The sequence below is a fragment of the Hemitrygon akajei genome, chromosome 28, assembly GCF_048418815.1.
Source record: "Hemitrygon akajei chromosome 28, sHemAka1.3, whole genome shotgun sequence".
Lineage (NCBI taxonomy): Eukaryota > Metazoa > Chordata > Chondrichthyes > Myliobatiformes > Dasyatidae > Hemitrygon > Hemitrygon akajei.
The window spans coordinates 26,554,440-26,566,973 of NC_133151.1; the positions used below are offsets into that span (position 1 = coordinate 26,554,440).

The 12,534-nt window shown below is 42.7% G+C and overlaps 1 non-coding gene across 1 annotated transcript; it reads left to right on the forward strand.

Moving 5' to 3' along the window:
• Positions 1-12,154: 12,154 nt before the first annotated feature.
• On the forward strand, positions 12,155-12,226 carry trnaa-cgc (transfer RNA alanine (anticodon CGC)). Its single transcript has one exon. It is a non-coding gene; the product is annotated as a tRNA-Ala (tRNA).
• Positions 12,227-12,534: the final 308 nt, after the last annotated feature.

The following is a 12,534-nucleotide window of genomic DNA, read 5'->3' on the forward strand; positions in this document are numbered from 1 at the left end:
CACTGAGGTTGGAGGTGTTGTGGGTGGTATGGGGGGCTGTCAGAGTTTACAGCGGGACACGGATAGAATGCTAAACTGGGCTCAGAGGTGGCAGATGGAGTTCAACCCAGATAATTGTGAAGTGGTTCATTTTGGTAGGTCAAATATGATAGTAGAATATAATATTAATGGTAAGACTCTAGGCAGTGTGGAGGACCGGAGGGATCTTGGGGTCGGAGTCCATAGGATGCTCAAAGCAGCTGCGCAGGTTAACTCAGTGGGTAAGGAGGCGTATGGTGTGTTGGCCTTCATCAATCGTGGAATTGAATTTAGGAGCCGAGAGGTAATGTTGCAGCTATGTAGGACCCTGGTCAGAACCCACTTGGAGTACAATGCTCAGTTTTCATCGCCTCACTAAATGAAGGATGTGGAAGCCATAGAAAGGGTGCAGGGGAAATTGACAAGTATGTTGCCTGGAGTGGGAAGCATGTCTTAAGATAATAAGTTGAGTGAACTCGGCCTTTTCTCCTTGAAGCGTCGGAGGATGAGAGGTGATCTGATAGAGCTGTATGAGATGTTGAGAGGTGTTGATCATCTGGGTAGTCAGAGGCTTTTTTCCCAGGGCTGAAAACAAGAGGACACAGGTTTAAGGTGCTGGGGAGTAGGTACAAAGGAGATGTCAGGGGTAGGTTTTTTAAGCAGAGAGTGGTGAGTGCGTGGAATGGGCTGCCTGCAAATCTGGTGGAGGCGGATACGATAGGGTCTTTTAACAGACTTTTGGATATGTACATGGAGCTTAGGAAAATAGAGGCTATAGGTAATCCTAGGAATTTCTAGCGTACGGGCATGTTCGGCACAAACTTGTGGGCCGAAGTGCCTGTATTGTGCTGTTGGTTTTCTATGGTTCTATGTTTCTTCATCCTGTAGTCAATCATCAGCTGTTTGGTTCTTACCCTTGCATCTCTTCTCGGATTAAACCTCGTACCTCCAGGTTGAAGCGCTTTCTATTAACTATGAATCCATAATCCTCAAAAGTTGTGCACGTAAAATATGCCCACAACATTTCAGTCCTCACTGCTCCAAGGAAATCAAAGAATGCCTAGCCAATATCACCGAATGAAAGAAAACGACATCCCAGGTGAACATCCATCGCACGCTTTACCGGAATAGTCACAATGTGGTCTCACAATGTGACCACTACAACTTTTCATTTCCCTTGATGATACCTCTACCGACATCGGGGTACTGCAGAATACAACCCACTGTCCTCGCCCGCTCTGTGCTGGGTGTAACTCCAGCCTACATCAATTTAGTTACTTGGTGACCGCCCTCTTAAGCCACGCAGAAAACTCGCCGGATGGATCAGGAAGGACGAGAAGATTGAAACCATTCCAAACTTCCAGTGGAGACCTTGTGGAATCCTGCATCGTTATCACTGGTTCAAAATTCTGGAGCCACATTCCTGACAGCCCAAAACTGTCCACCAAAAGAGCAGGCGAATAGGTAATTGATTTGAAATATTGGCTTTGTTTCAGCCTCCGCGAAGTATTTCCATTACTTTCTGATTATAGTCCAGCATCAGTCATGACCAGGGGATATGTGCTATACGTCCAGATTTTTAAATCTTTTAAAAAGATTTTTAAATATTTTTATTAATTTTAAACAGACATAAATGAAACATGAATACAGAGAGCTTGAGAATACATAATTAATAGGTTAAGGTATAAATACAAATAAATGATAATCCATATATAATAACCTCCCAAACTCATAGTAATTACGAAAAATGGAGTAAATAAGAAAAAGCCCCCCAAAAAACCTAACCAACATGAGCCATCGCATTATGTCAAATATACACAGTAGCGTCAATAACTCCACACCTCCATCCAAATAATTAAGGATAATAAAAGTAACGTTTAGGAAAAGTCGGTTTAACTGATATGAAAATGTTGAATAACTGGTCTCCAAGTTTCTTCAAATTTAACTGAAGGGTCAAAGCCAACATTTCTATTTTTTTCTACACTCAAACAATAAATATTTTGAGAAAACCACTGAAATATAGTTGGAGGATTAATTTCTTTCCAGTTCAATAGGATAGATCTTCTAGCCATTAATGTAACAAATGCAATCATCCGCAGGGCTGAGGGGGATAAACAACTATTATCCACCATTGATAAACCGAAAATTGCAGTAATAGGATGTGGTTGCAATTTGACATTCAGAACTGTTGAAATAGTACCGAAAATATCTTTCCAATAATTTTGCAATCAAGGGCAAAACCAAAACATGTGGGTCAATGAAGCGACTTCAGAATGACATCTGTCACAGGTTGGGTTAACATAAGAATAAAATCGAGCAAGTTTATCCTTGGACGTGTGCCCTATGTACAACCTTAAATTGTATTAGGGCATGTTTAGCACAAATAGAAGAAGAATTGACAAATTGTAAAATGTTCTCCCACTGCTCGGTTGGTATAAGACAATGAAGTTCTTTTTCCCATTCCTTCTTTATTTTTTCTGATATTTCTGCCTGTTTTTTCATGATCACATTATAAATGATGGCTACTAAACACTTCTGGCAAGGATTCAGTGCTAGAATTGTTTCCGTAATGTACATTGGACATATTTTGGAAAAGACTGTAACATATTATTCAAAAAATTTCTAACTTGCAAGTATCTAAAAAAATGAGTTTTAGGCAAATTATATTTATTAGATAGCTGTTCAAAGGACATAAAACTGTTATCTAAAAATAGATCACGAAAACATGTTATAGCTTTTGTTTTCCATAATGCAAAGGCTTGAGTTGAAAAGAGAGTTGAACTTCAAATGGAGCATAGTTTGTTATTCGATTGAAAACCAGTTAATTAAATCTAGAACCCGGTTTTATGTACATGGAGATAAATCTGGCAAATTATTGGCTAATCAATTGAAAACTGCTTCCGTGAAACAACAAATCATTAAGATTCGTAAACGAGATGGCACTTTGACGATTGATCATGAAGAGATAAATAAAGCCTTTCAAGATTTTTATAATTCTTTATAGTAATTAGAATTTGTTGAGGATTCTTCCATAATGGATGAATTTTTAAGAAAATTGAATATCCCGAAATTAACAGCAGAAGATAGTGTACTTCTAGACGCACCTATTACGGAAACAGAAATAAAAAAGGCTATTTTTTCAATGAATTCAGGTCAAGCCCCTGGTCTGGATGGTTATACTGCGGAATTTTTTTAATCCTTTTTTTCTACACTCTCTCCTTGGCTTTATAACATTTTTAAAGATGCGTTACCTGTAGGTAAATTACCACAATCTTTTTATGATGCCTCCATTTCTCTAATTCTTAAAGAAGATAAAGACCCCACTGAATGTGCATCCTATCGGCCTATATCCTTGCTGAATACGGATTCTAAGATTTTTACCAAAATGTTGGCCACTAGATTAGAAATATATTACCTCAAATTATCTCTGAAGACCAGACCGGATTTATTAAAAACCGTTATTCATCTTTTAACATAAAAAAAATTAATATAATTTATACTGCTTCATCTAAAATACCAGAATGTGTTATTTCCTTGGATGCTGAAAAAGCGTTTGATAGAGTTGAAAGGCCATATTTATTTAATACGTTGCAGAATTTTAATTTTAGTTTGAAATTTATATCATGGATTAAATTAATATATTATAAACTTTTGGCTTCGGTTCTTACCAATAATCAAGATCTCCTTTTTTCAGTTATACTGTGGTCCGAGGCAAGGCAGTCCTTTAAGTCCTTTATTATTTGACATCGCTTTGGAACCTTTAGCCACTGCCATTCGTTAATCACCTAATATATTTGGTATTCCGGGGGGGGGGGGGGGAGGGACTTATAAGTTATCATTATATGCTGATGATTTGTTACTATACATATCTGACCCGGAGAGATCTATTCCTGCTATTTCATCCTTGCTTGCTCAGTGTAGTAGCTTTACTGGCTACAAACTGAATTTTAATAAGAGTGAACTATTTCCATTAAATGTGCAAGTTCCAATTTATAAACACTTACCATTTAAAGTTGTCACAGATCATTTTACTTATTTAGGTATTAAAATTACCAAGAAATATAAGGATTTATTTAAAGTTTTTTTCCCTTTAATTGACCAAATCAAGTTACCAGGTGGTCCCCATTATCTGTGTCATTGTTTGGTCGAATTAATGCTATTAAGATCATAGTATTACTCAAATTGTTATATTTATTCGAAGCATTACCAATTTTTATTCCTAAATCTTTTTTTATATTATTGACTCCATAATATCTCGTATATGTGGCAGAATAAAAATCCTAGATTAAGTAAAAAATGTTTACAGAAGCCGAAGAATGAGGGTGGTTTGGCTTTGCCAAACCTAAGATTTTACTATTGGGCAGGTAATATTCGATATGTAATACTTTGGACGAAAGAATCGATTATAGCACCTTGCCCACAATGGGTAAACTTGGCATGTAAATCTGTACAAGACTTTTCATTGTTTTCTATTTTAGGATCTACGCTTCCTTGTGCTTTATCTAAATTAAATAAACAAATAACTAATCCTATATTTAAACATAAATTACGAATATGGTTTCGATTTCGTAAATTCTTTGGCTTGAATAAGTTTATCTTATCAAGCCCTATTCTATCTAACTTTTTTTCAGCCCTCTTTTATGTCGTGCTTCTTATTATGTTATCTCTTCTTATTATGAGCATTTAGAAATATTCGTACAGTAGCTCCATTTCAATACCACCTGTTATTATATTTAAACAGTGCCGATGTTAATGCTGCTTCCGTTCTGAAGTTCTGTTTCAGATTCTTGCTTCCCTTCTGCATTATTGATTTCGATCATGTAATTCCTAGCAACTCTCTTTCCTGTGCTTTCCGGTTATTTCCCGGTTAGTCACACATTCTCTCGATACAAGTGACAGAAATCGATGTCTGAAGGATTCTGTCATCTTCAGTCACATTGTTTGCTTCCTCGCTTCTTGCCACATACAAACATTCATAATAGCTAAATAAATAATCCAAATAGAGCCCATCAGGCTTCACAGCTGGAATGAAATCCAGTAAGATCGAGGCGCGCTCTGATGTAGTGGGCGTTACGGACACACCCAAGGCTGCAATTGTTTTCCCTTGTCGTCTTATTTTATGAACGCAAGACACTGATGGATATTATGGACACCACCTATAGGGCCCCATCAATGCGTTGCTAGATAGCGGCTTATCTGGACTTACTCTATATCATGTTTGTGTTTTTTATCAGGACTTGTGGCATACCATTGTGACGAGGCAAAATGCTGAATAGTTTCTTCCACCTCTAGTACCTCAACCCGAATGGTGGTAACGGGTAAAGGGCATGTCCTCGGTGGTAAGGGCCCTCGGACAGGGATGCCGCTTCTCTGAGGCGCCGGCTCTTAATGATATCCTCGAAGAAGCCGGCAAATTCAACAACCCACAGCAGCCTCTTTCGATCTTCTGTATTGGAGGCTGTACGCCAAAATGTAAAGCAAACAGTCAGAATGCTCCTCTTCGAATATCTATGGAATTTCTAAAGCTTTTGGTGACATACCCGATATCCTCAAACTCCCACCGACGCAGAAACACTCGTGTGTTTTGTTTGTAATTGCATCAATATGTTGGACCCCGGACAGATCCTCTGAGATGTTGACAACTGGGACATTGAGACGGAAGGATATCCAATGTGTTTAGATCGGCACATGAATATGCAATTGTGAAGCGATGCGGATAGAGGCACAAAGAGAAAACCGCAGATAATGGAAATCCAAGCATCACTGAAAATGCTGGAGTAACTCAGCAGGCCAGGTTGGATCTATGGAAAAGAGTGCAGTCGGCTTTTCGGGCCGAGTCCCTTCTTCAGGACTGGAGAAGAATCAGACTTAGAATGTGGGGGGAGTGTAAGAAGATACACAAGGTGATAGGTGAAACCGGCGGCGGGGCGGTGAAGTAAAAACCTTGACTGCTGTTTTGTGGAAGAAATAATGGGCTGGAGGACGGGAATTCTGATAGGAGAGGACAGAAGTCCATGGAAGAGAGAAGGGGGGGGCGGGGTCATGTGACTGAGCTGAAGGGCAGGTAAGGAGATAAGGTGAGAGAGGGTAAAAGGAATAGGGATTTTTGCAGCAGGGGGCATTACTGGAAGTTCGAGAAATCGAGTTCATGCCAACAGGTGGGAGGGTACACAGATGGAATATAATGTGTTGTTCCTCCGACCTGAGTGCGGCCTCATCGCGAGAGTACAGGAGGCCATGGACTGACCTGTCGGAATTGGAATATGAAGTGGAATTAAAATGGGTGGCCATTAGGAGAAGTTGCTTTTTCTGGTGTACGCAGTGTAGGCGCTCGGCGAATCGGGCTTCCAATCTGTGTCAGGTTTCAGCGATATCCAGTACGTCATACCGAGAGCACCGGGTACAGTAAATGATTCCAATGGACTCACAGGTGAACTGTGGCCTCACCTGGAAGGACTGTTTTCGTCCCTGAATGGTAGTGAGGGATGAGGTAGCAGTTGTTTCTCTTTAAAGGATAAGTGCCAGGAGAGAGATCAGTGGGATAGACGAATGGACAAGAGATTCAGGTAGGGAGCAGAAAGTGGAGGGTAGAGTGTAGGATGTGTTTAGTCGTGGGATATCACTGGAGATGGCGGAAGCTCTAGAGAGTATTGTCCTGGACACGAAGGCTGGTGGGAAGGTGGGTGAGGACAAGGCGAACCCAAACCTGGTGGAATGGCGGGAGAATGGGGTGAGCGTAGATGTGCGCAAAATGGAAGAGATTTTGGCTGAAAGCAGTGCTGATGGTGGTACTAAGGGAAGCCCCATTCTTTGAAAAAAAGACGATATCTCCTTCGTTCTCGAATAAAACGCTTCGTCCTGAGAGCAGATACGACGGAGATGTAAGAATTCAGTGAAGCGAATGGCAGTTTTACAAATAACAGGGTGGGAAAAGGTATAATCCAGGTAGCTCTGAGAGTCTCTGGTCTGATAATATACATCCGTAGATAAGCTGATTTCAGAGATAGAGACAGGGAAATCAATAAAGAGGAGGAGATGTCGGATATGGGCCAGGTAAATTTGAGGTCAGAGTGGAAGTTGCATGAAAAGCTGATGAAAAGGATGAGCTCCGCATGGGTGCAGCAAGAAGCAGAAATGCAGTCGTTGATGTAGCACTGGTTGGTAGCGCCTGAGGGGAAGGGAGGCTTGAGGTGTTCAGGGAAGATGGAGAGGAAGATGGAGTCTCCGAAGACCCAAGAACTGGTGATGGGGCTTGAGAGTCACAGATTTATTTTGTGACTCGGGATTTATTTTGTCCAATCCCGAGGTCTCGTTCACCTCCCAATCCGACCATATGATCGAATGAAGATCAGAATTCCGTCAGTGTTGAGAAGTCCGCAACTCACTGGATCTCGCTGTGAATCTGAGCTTCTGCCTGTTAGCAGTCCTCGCAATGCTTTGTAGGGTCTTACCATCAGATGCCTTGGAAATCGCGAAATAGATGAAAAAGCAAGTGGTTATAACACTGTCAGTGCTGCTCCTGTAAAACAAATATAGTTAGAATAGGGGTTGAGGAAGCCTCGCTGATTTCAATCTGCTCAGGAGGTGGTGACGCTACAGTGATTTCTTGACTGTAGTGGTGGTTTCGAGCGACCAGATTATACTCACTCCCAGAAACATGGTGCTCTTACTCCGTCCTTGGAGGAGCCGTTTATGACTTGTGTCAGCAAGAGCAGCGCATACGGCAATTAGCGGCGGAAATATCGGAGGTGAGTTATCCATTTCAGATACCTCTCTCCTGAAACTCTATGGCTGGAGAGAATATGAGCCCAGCCCTACAGGAAATTTCTCCGTCTCTGCTTAAAATTCAAGCTTACCATATCGGCCTGGAGATGCCACGGATTGAACCCGGGACGCAATGCCACTGAGCTACATCCCCATCGAACTCCATCTTTCAGAAGTCCAATTCTCCCAGTATAGCACGTCTTGAGCACAAAACACAGATACTGGAATACAAAGAATAGCAGATGACAACAGACATTCGGCCCTTTTAGCCTGATTTACCATTCAAGGCTATTATTGCTGATCGTCCTTGTTCAGTTTCCTTCCCATTTCCTATGTGGGATTAAACCAATTAGACTCCAAATGAATGATTAGTGACCCAATATTAAATCAAAGCCAGGACATTAGACCCGGCCATTCCGTTAGTTCCATGGACGTAAACTTATGGTCAAAGAGAAGTGCATCTTACACACGCCAGACAAGATGAAATCATGTGCCCCGGGTATTCTCTCTTTTCCCTTCTTCTATTGCGCTGAATGTATATGACAGCACGTACTACAGGGTCAAGGATAGCTTCAACTCCGCTGTTTTGGCTATTGAATCGTTCCGGAGTACGATAAGATGGACATTTGAACTCGCAATCTACCCCGTGATGATGCTGCACTTAATTATTTACTTGCACTGTGCTTTCTCTGTCGCTGTTAAATTATATTCTGCATTCTCTTATTGTTGTATATTGTTCTCTCCCAATGCACCGTCTAACGATTTGTGCTCTATAAGCAGTGTGAGAAGACAGAATTATGAGGTAGAAAATTACAAGAGACATTGACTGGGCAGACAGTCAGAATTGTTTTCCAAGGTAGAGATTTAAAATCCTAGCGGGTATGAATTTAATGGTAAAGTGGGAGGGAGTTTAAAGAAGATGTGCGGGACACGTTTTTAGACAGAGTGGGTGGGTGCTTGGAAAGGGCTTCCAGGTTCAGAGATGGAAGGGTGTACAACAATTTTAGATAGGTACTTGAATACGAAAGAGTGGAGACTCATGGATAGAGGTACCAAGAGGAAATCTACAGGCGATGGAAATCCAAGCAACACACAAAAAATGCTAGAGGAACTCAACAGGCCAGGCAGCATCTGTGGAAAATAGTACAGTCGATGTTTCGGGACTTTATCAGGACTGGAGTGAAAAAAAAAACGATGAAAAATCAGAGTTAGACGGTGAGGGGATGGGTAGGGCAGAAGAAGCACAAGTCGATAGGTGAAACCGGCGGGGTTGGGGACTTAGTGAAGACCTGGAACGTTCATTGTTGTAAGAGATACTGCGCTGGAGAATGCGGAATCTAATAGGAAAGGACCGAATTCCATGGAAGAGAGAAAAGTGTGTGTGTGGCGGGGTGGGGGAGGGATGACCAGAGGGAGGTAAAGGACGGGTAGGAAGATAAGGTGTGAGAGTGAAAAGGGAATGGAGGTTGGTGAAAAAGCGGGCACTGCCGGAAGTTCGGGAAATCAATGCTCATGCCATCAAGTTGTTGACAACCCAAACGGAAGATAATGTGCTGCTTGCCTAAACGGTGTGGCCTCATCACGACAGTAGAGGAGACCTTGGACTGCTGTCTGAATTACAATGAGAAGTGAAATTCAAATAGGTGGCCATTGGGAGATCTCTCTTTTTCTGGTGGATGTCGTGCAGGCGAGGTGTTCTCCTAATCTTTGACAGATCTCACCGATATTGAGGAGGCAACACCGGGAGCACTGGATACAGTAAATGACCTCAAAAAACTCACAGGAGAATTGTTGACTTACCTGAAGGACTTCTGGGGACCACATATGGTAGTAAGGGAGGATGTGTACGGGGAGGTGGAGCACTTGTTTCACTTGCAAAGATAAGTGTCAGGAGAGAGAAAAGTTGGAGGAACGAACGCACACAGGATTCACATCGGCAGCGATCCCTGTAGGAAGCAGGAAGTAGAGGGGGGCAGGAAAGATGTGTTTGGTGGTGGGATCCCGCCGGAGATGGAGGTAATTACAGAGAATTGTGTGCTTGAGGTAGGGGTGTTGAGGTAGGCGAGGACAAGACGAGCCCTGCCCTGGTGGAGGGCGCGAAGATGCAGGCGTGTGCAAAATGGAAGAGATTCTGTTGAGGGCAGCTTTGAAGGTGGAGGAACGGAAGCCCCTTTAATTAAAAGAAAAAGTCGGCATTCCTTTATTTTTCAACGAAACGCCTCGTCCTGAGAGTAGATGCGTCGGACAGGGAGGAAATGAGAGAAGGGGGTGGCATTTTACAAGTAACAGGCTGGGTAGAGGTCCAGGTAGCTATGAGAGTCTCTGTTTTCAAAATAGACATCAGTAGATAAGCTGTCTTCAGAGATAGAGACAGGTAAATTTGAGGGCAGGCTGGAAATTGAAGGCAAAGCTGATGAAGTGGATGAGCTTCGCATTTGTACAGGAAACAGCAGCAATGCAGTCGTTTATGTAGCGCAGGAAAAGTTACCAACGTAACTTTCAGGGAGAGATGCCAACGTAAGTTAGGGAGACATACCAAAGTAGGCTTGCGTAGCCGACTAACGTAGTCGACAAACAGGCATGTCTGGCATCCATGCCGATGTCTATGCTACAACTTTTGTTTGCAGGAAATGGGAGGAGTCGAGGGAGAAATTATTGAGAACGTTGAAATTATTGGGAACGTTCCACCAGACCGAGGTGAATGGTAATAGAGGAGAATTGATTGGGTCAGGTATCCAGAAGTAAGCAGAGAGCCTTGAGGACATTAATTAATGGTGTAGATTTCTGTTCATTGATACTGTTGCATTGCTCAGATCTCCTCTGAAGGCCAGTAGGTACGCGGATGCCAGAGTAGTAGATGGTGACATATACGTAATTAAATAATGATATTACTTTGGACGAGTTCCTATTGCCCGCTATTTAGTGCTTATATCTGGCTTTTATCAGATTCTTAAATGCTGGGAGCACACAACCTCACCCTTTTTTTCCACTGGATGCGTGTCCATTCCATCACTAAATTGTTATCTGGTGACCGCTCTCGGAAGCGGCCCATTCAGGTAGTCGGATAGATCAGAAAGAACGACGAGAATGAAACAAGTCCGGACGCCGGCCCTGTTACTCTGCAGACTTTCCACGTCGATCAGTGTCAGGGCGCATGGCCAGTGTCCTGGAGCTCCGTCATTAAGAGCCCTTAGCACACGTAGATCAGTGCCTCGGGAAGGAAGGAAGCCCGGCTCCGCCTCCTCCAGGACAGCAGGGGAACGGCAGGCGCCATTGTCCCTGTTGCTGAGGCATATATGGGGATCCTGGTGTTTGTGGTCGCAATGTGAAGGAACCCGTACCACTATAATTGAGTTCCTCTCCGCCAAAATATCTGCATGGTGTTCAGTGTGAAAGGTAACTGTGTAAAATACGAACACTGATCCTCCCTTCACAGATGCTGACGTATCTGCTGAGTATATCCAGCAATTGTCGCTTTTAGTTCAGGATCAACTCTGTTACTCCGAATCCGGATCTCTGCTGCCCCTGTCGCATGTGCAGAACATGGTAATCGTGGCCGAGTGGTCAATGTGATGGGCAGGAAAACCACTGGGTTGTTTCCGTTTAGGTTCGAGTCTTGTCCACTGCAATGAATGGCGAAGCGGACTTGAAAAGCCGAATCTCCCACTCCGACTTCTGTTTTCTATCTTTCAGCGTCCAGCCTTTGTGATTTGCTGCTCAGATTTGCTACCAAGGATGTGGTTACGGAGTACTTCGTGACAAAGGACAACATTGGGCAAAGTAATTATGGTTTCCTTAAGGGAAAGTATTGTGAACTGTCTTGGGCTCCTCATCTTAGAAAAGATGTTCTGGCATTGGAGAAGATGGAGATGAGGTTCACAAAGATGATCCGGAAATGAAAGGGTTATCAGATGAGGAGGTTTTGATAGCTCCGGGTCTGTACTCTCTGTAATTTAGAAGGATGAGGAGGAATCTCATTGAAACCTTTTGAAAGGCCTGGATAGAGTAAATATGGAAAAAGATATGGGAGTCAAGGATAAGAGGTCACAATCTCAGGATAGAAGGTGTCTATTTAAAACAGAGATGCGGACGTATTTAGCCGGAGGGAAGTGATTTTGTGGAATGTATTGCCACGGTCATCTGCGGAGGGCAATTCGTTGGGGGTATTTAACGCAGAGCTTGATATATTTTTGGTTGGGCACGGGATTAAAGGTTATGGAGGAAGGCTGGGGACTGGGGTTGAGGAAGGGAAAAATGGATCAGACATTATCAAGTAGCGGTGCAGACTCGATGGGCCACATAGTCTAATTCTACTCCTATACCTTATGATCTTATGGGATCAGATGGAAGATTTCATCAGAAATTTGACATCGGGGATGTAGCTCAGTGGGAGAGCGCATGCTTCGCATGTATGAAGTCCCGGGTTCAATCCCCGGCATCTCCACTGAATTTTGATAAATGTGCCGAAGAAATTACTCTACTCCCAGCCTTATTTTCCGTCATTGAAGTACGAGATAAACCTGAAACATATGGAAGAGTTAAGAATGGGCCCTTGCACGGACCCTCGCAATATCGGTGGGGAAATTCAAAAAAAGCATTGCATATTAATGGTATTGCAATTCCAATAACTCTGTGTAGCATGGTGGTGCAGCGTAATCGTGATGGGCTCATAACCCCGAGGTCGATGGCTCGATATCATCTTCTGCTGTATTCGTCACTTATCAGTGCGATTTAAAACCGCAAGCTTTTACA